Genomic DNA, 6,000 nt, shown 5'->3' on the forward strand with positions numbered 1-6,000 from the left:
AGAAGCGTTAAACCTTTGTACCGAATTACGCTTAACAGGAAGTTAACAGGATTCAGCACGTTGCGGAAGGACGCAATAGTAAACTGTCATCCACTGACATGTCACCACGGTTATAGGAACACCGAATCTAGCGAAGATGGATCAGGGAGCCTCCCTTGTTTTTCATAATGCAGCCATATTGATAGAAAGTGCTTCGGTTCATTTTGTCATTCCACCTTTTATGACTAATCTAACATTATGTATTTCTCCAGTAGACCTGTATATTCTTGATGCAGGTGACTCCACCATTCAGAAGTGGCTGGTAATGACAAGTGCACAGTATGCATTGGAGGCATTGATGTAGATTGACCGTTGACTTTTTTACCACGCCTTTATTTTTTACATCAACACATCGGCACACAACTATGTCCAGGCTAAGTGTTTCATAGCACCCATATCTGAGTTGGTCTCGTACAGCAAATCCTGATGGGAGTTGAGGGTCGGATCATACGAAGGGATTGGTAGACTAGACCCTCAATACTAGTTATTTGAAGTACTTTTTGTTATAATGTCGAATCGCTTCTGAGATTCCAATTAGAAGCTGGAATGTTCCTTGAAAATCGGATGCTTGAGCTACTGTTGCCATTGATTGCCGTTAAATCTGCTATATTATGTGTTCTTGTGCCTTTCGTCACTAAGTGGTTGGTTTGCAGAACATACTCTGGTGGTTCCAAGAGACTATTTGTTTTCTGATCAGTATGTAAATATATTAGAGCCTACTTGATAATCAGGGGCCGAATTCACAAAGCTTTTTGTTCGTAAGTGCTGTTTGTAATTGGCGGGCCGCCATTGCTAATAATGCGTCCAACATTCCCATTGGCTGGCATCGGTTCTTGCGAATAGTTTTAGGGTAAGAACGTGTTTGTGAATTCAGGCTGAGCATGGGAGTTAGTTGATGCCCTAGCGATATTTTAGGGCATACAGTTTGTTGTCCAGAACGAGAGCTCAGCTTTGTATTCTGGTCACTGCCATAGCAAGAATTTCTTTGGCTTTAATCAAATCCAAGATACCAGACAAAGTTTTACGGTCAGCGACCAAGAGAAATTTGGGTCCATAGGGGCAATCTCTGAACCTTGTTGCTCCTACAAACAGAGCTAAAGCTTCCTTTTCCAATTCCGAGTATAGTCGTGGTCCCCGTTCATACGCGTTTTGTAACTGTATGCAAGTGTTGCAACTTTTAAATTACGAATCGGATATTGCGTTATTCGATTCAGTCATAAAATCGAGTAGTCTCAAGTCGCGAATGCCAATATATTTCGAATACTTCACATTCCAAGCAGTGCACGATCAATCATAAATTAAAAGAGAAATTAAGGAAGTTTCACCCTTGCCCCACTGAGCATGAAGAACGGGAAGTTAGTGTACACGTGGCGTCCAGCTCGACATTTCCAGCTAAACTGAAATCATTCGCAGCCAAATTTTGCCCAGATCTGGTGCTCAGTAATCACTATTGTTTGGCATCCTTTACCATCCTGGAAATCTTTGTTCTCTCGGGATTACCTCGGAATATGTTTCATTTTAACATTATTTGGTACGAGAACGCAGCGTAACGTGACCCAGCCCTAAGGGCAGTCCTGGTGGGACCACTCCGTCATGGGTGCCTGCTGCGGTCTAGGAAGGCCATTCACGCTTCCTTTGCCATGGATCTCTTCTCCAGGACATCATCGACTTCTGAACCCGCCATGGGATGCTATTCACGCTCCCGTCGCCTTGCTTCTGGATGCAGTGTGTAGAGCGACCGCTACCGCCCCTCTTTCGATGGATGCCGTTCGCGCTCCCTTGGTCATAGGTCCAGCTGGCGTGAGTACTGCGGCAGCTGCCGTATTCTCCGTGAAGGCCGCCCATGACTCCTCGAGAGGCTCGCCCGACAGCCTCACGGTCTTGGTGCAAATCACCTCGCTGCTTTCAGCAACTGGACTACGTCAGCTCGGTAACCTCTGGATTCTCGCCTGCATTGCCATCGCCACATACTTGTAAACTACGAGAGTTCGGCAGATTTCAAGATGACGCCGTCCTTTAGGTGGAAACAGCCAACGTGCTCGGCGCTGGTCATGCTTGGCCGGTCCCAAAAAATGGCCGCTTGCCGTAATCCACCTTCGCTGTGACACCTAGGTAGTGCACGAGTACGAAGGCATCAGGCACTGGTCTTGGCCTAAATGGAGTGCAGCCTTCGTGGCTGCTTTTGGCTGGCTCTCCTACAGTTGCCGTGACCCTGACCAGCACTGCTCCGTGGACGGGGCTCGTGAGCTAGACCACCCCGACGTGGCAAGCGTGTCCAGCAGCGGCTCGACTGAGAGGGCCGCAGGCTGCCCGCCGCAGGTGCCGGCTCACCGGGTGTTGCTTTCGGCTACACTTTATACGGTGGAAAGCGTTCGGCAGCCAGCGCTCCTACTTTGAAACGCCCGTCTACGCCAGCTAAGCTTCTGCGCAAGCAGCCTCGCTCTGCTCATAAGCAGCACCATCTCGCCGCTGTAGCTGCGCCCTACAAGGTTTTGGCAGATGGGCTTGCGGCGTGCCGCGCAGACGACTCCGTTTGCGAGTTATATTTTCCGCCGCGGGTTTCGGACTGTGATTTAGTATGCTACCCGAAGGCATCAAAATGTGTCGAAATCTAAATCCTAGCTATGTAATGATCAAGAAGGAAGGAAGCCGAGGGCCTCAATTACTATTTGTTAAATCATAAGAAGCCAACAAACATGACACCAAGGAGAGCATAGGGGAAATTACTTATCGTGCCTAATTGAAATAAATAAATGGTAAATAAATTGAAATGGGAGTGCATGAAAAAACAACTGTTAAGATTCGACGATATATATATATATATATATATATATATATATATTCTACTGGAGATTATCGGCGCTGGCACGGTGAAATGTAGAAGAGGAAGTCGACGAACTAGTAGCGCGCGCACGATTGATTTACAGCTGACAGCTGAGACTGCTCCGTCTTACTGTACTTCGGTGAGACGCCCTGTGGACTGACGAGAACTTCCCGTTACAATATATACATATATATATATATATATATATATATATATATATATATATATATATATATATATATATACATATATATTGTGAGACAAGGTTTGGGCAGTCAGATTCTTCTTTATTCTCCCGAGCGAGAGCCCCACCACCAAGCCCCAAAACGGTGATGATGAGTATGTACAGTTGAGAATATGAAGCGTATTAATAATGCTCACACTAATTTCCCCGCGCGCGCAAGTGGCCAGCCAGGCCGCAACTTAGCAAGGAAGGAAACGCCGAACAAATCATTTGAGACGCGAAACGTGAACGATCTCCGAACCATGATAACGATGGTCCGAAGAAACCTGGACGGGAGTAACGCGATAGTTCACGGGGGATGTTTGTTCTTTAATAATGTAGGGTCCAAGGAAGCGGGATTCAAACTTCTCACACAAACTGGATGTACGAATGGGCGTCCAAAGGAGCACTTCATTTCAAGGACGAAAGGAGCCGTCTCGACGAGCGATGTAACGTTGCTTGGGATCTAGCTGACTGATTTCTGTGTTGAAGCGAGCCCGTTGACGACATTCGTCGAGTCTCGAGACGGACTGTTCGGGTATACTGGCCGAGGTGTTAGTTGGGGCCCTGAAGAAAGCCGCGACGATGGTTAATGTCAGCTAACGGCCGTAAACTAGGTAGAAAGGTGAGTACCACGTAGTTCTTTGGATTGCAGTGTTGTGAGCAAACGTCACAAAAGCTAAAGGTTTGTCCCAGTTGTCGTGGTTTGACCAGATATACATTGATATCATATCGGTTAGTGTGCGATGAAATCGCTCTGTGAAGCCATTTGTTTGAGGGTGGTATGCGGATGACGTCTTATGAACTGTGCCACTAGCTCTGAGTGCTTCTTCGATCATTGTTGACATGAAAGTCTTGCCGCGATCACTCAACAGTACACGAGGTGCACCATGACGCAGCACAATGGCATCCATAATGAAGTTGGCAACTTCTGAGGCCGAACTAGAGCGTAGAGGAGCACTCTCTGCGTAACGTGTGAGATGGTCAACAGCTGTTACGATCCATCGATGACCTGCTGGTGTTATGGATAGAGGGCCGACTAGATCTATCCAAACGATAGCAAAAGGTGTCTAGGGACATGGGATGGGCTGTAAAATGCCAGCAGGAGGTGAAGTCGGTCATTTCCGCCGTTGACCCTGGACGCAAGAAGCGACGTACTTGTCACAAAGGTAGACATGCCTGGCCAAAACAAATGGCTCCGAACGCGGTAGTATGCTTTGTGCAAACCCAAGTGGCCAGCAGATGGGTCGTCATAAAAGGCTTCAAGGATTTGTGGCCGCATCGAACCTGGAATAACAGGTATCCAGCGGTGGCCGTCGGAATTGTAAATGTAGCGGTGCAGCACATGGTTGTCGAGCTTGAATAGCCGCAGTTGTCGACGTAATCTGTCATTTGGTGCAGAAGTAGTTCCGCACAAGCATTGGATAATGCTGCTGCAGTAGAGATAAGAACGTTGACGCGAGGCGAACTGAGAGACGCGGTTGGAAGATAACGTGGCAGTAACTGCCAGAGGTAATAACGTAAGTAGAGACTTAGTCCCATCGTCAAGTGGCGAGCAATGGAGAGTCGTGCTCGAAAATAGTAGTGGAAAGGGGCAGCGAGACAGGGCTTCGGCATCTTGATGCTTTTTCCCAGACTTTTGTAAACAACATCAAAATCGTACTTTTGTAACCGGACAACCCAGCGACCAAGGCGTCCACACAAATTTTTCATTGGCGACAACCAGCGTAAGGCGTGATGGTGGTCGCCGTGAAGTGGCGTCCATAAAGATAAGGCCAACATTTCTGTATGGCCCAAACTACTGCGAGACATTTCTGCTCTGTTATCGAGTATTTCTTCTCGGCAGCCGTTAATGCGCGACTGACATAAGCAACATCTCTCTCCTGTGCACTGGTATCACGCTGTAGAAGGACAGCACCCATCTCATGGCCACTAGCGTCGGTGTGCAAACAACTTGGTGCGTTCTCATTGAAGTGACAGATAACAGGGTCGGTTGTTAAGACTTAATTGAGGGCTTTGAAGGAAAGTTCGCAGTCGTCTGTCCAAGGGAAAGCAGTGCCCGACGTCAGCAACTCGTGCAGCGGCGACGCCATGCCAGCAAAATGACTGATGAAGCGGCGGAAGTAGGATGACAGGCCCAAGAAACTTCTTTATTGTTTTTGATTTTGAGGGCGAGGGAAGAGAAGCACGGCAGCAACCTTGTCGGGATCTGGTCGAACGCCATCTTTACTGATAAGGTGGCCCAACACTTTGATGTTCTTTCGGGCAAAATGGCAATTGTTTGTGTTGAGTTGGAGTCCAGCGTTGGAAATGCATGTGAGAACTTCGTCCAAACGCTCAAGGTGCTGACGAAAAGTTGTGGAAAAAATAACGATGTCATTTAAATAACACAGACAGGTCTTCCGCTTAAGGCCGCGTAAACTGTGTCGCTCGTGCGTTCAAATGTTGCAGGAGCACAACCTAAACCAAAGGGCATGCCGTTGATCTCGTAAAGTCCATTGAAAAGGCTGTCTTGCCCTTATCCGCTTCGTGCATGGGTATTTGCCAGTATCCGGATCGGAGGACTAGACTTGAGAAATATTCAGCGCCCTGGAGGGAGTCAATGGCATCGCAGATTCTCGACATTGGATATACGTCTTTGGGCGTGATCTTATTCAGTGCTCGATAATTGACGAAAAATCGTACAGAGCCGTCTTTCTTGCGGACCAACACAACAGGGGACGACCAAGAACTGGATGATAGCCGAACGATGTCTCGTTTAAGGACGTCATCAACGTTGTCAGCAGTGATTTTTCGCTCTGCGGAAGACACGAGATGCACGTGGCGGCGTACAATCGAACTGCCTTCGGTTTCGATGTGATGCACCGCGACGGAAGTGCGCCACAGAAGCTTGGAGTAAACGTCAAATAAGGTG

Source organism: Dermacentor silvarum, chromosome 4 (assembly GCF_013339745.2).
Source record: "Dermacentor silvarum isolate Dsil-2018 chromosome 4, BIME_Dsil_1.4, whole genome shotgun sequence".
NCBI lineage: Eukaryota > Metazoa > Arthropoda > Arachnida > Ixodida > Ixodidae > Dermacentor > Dermacentor silvarum.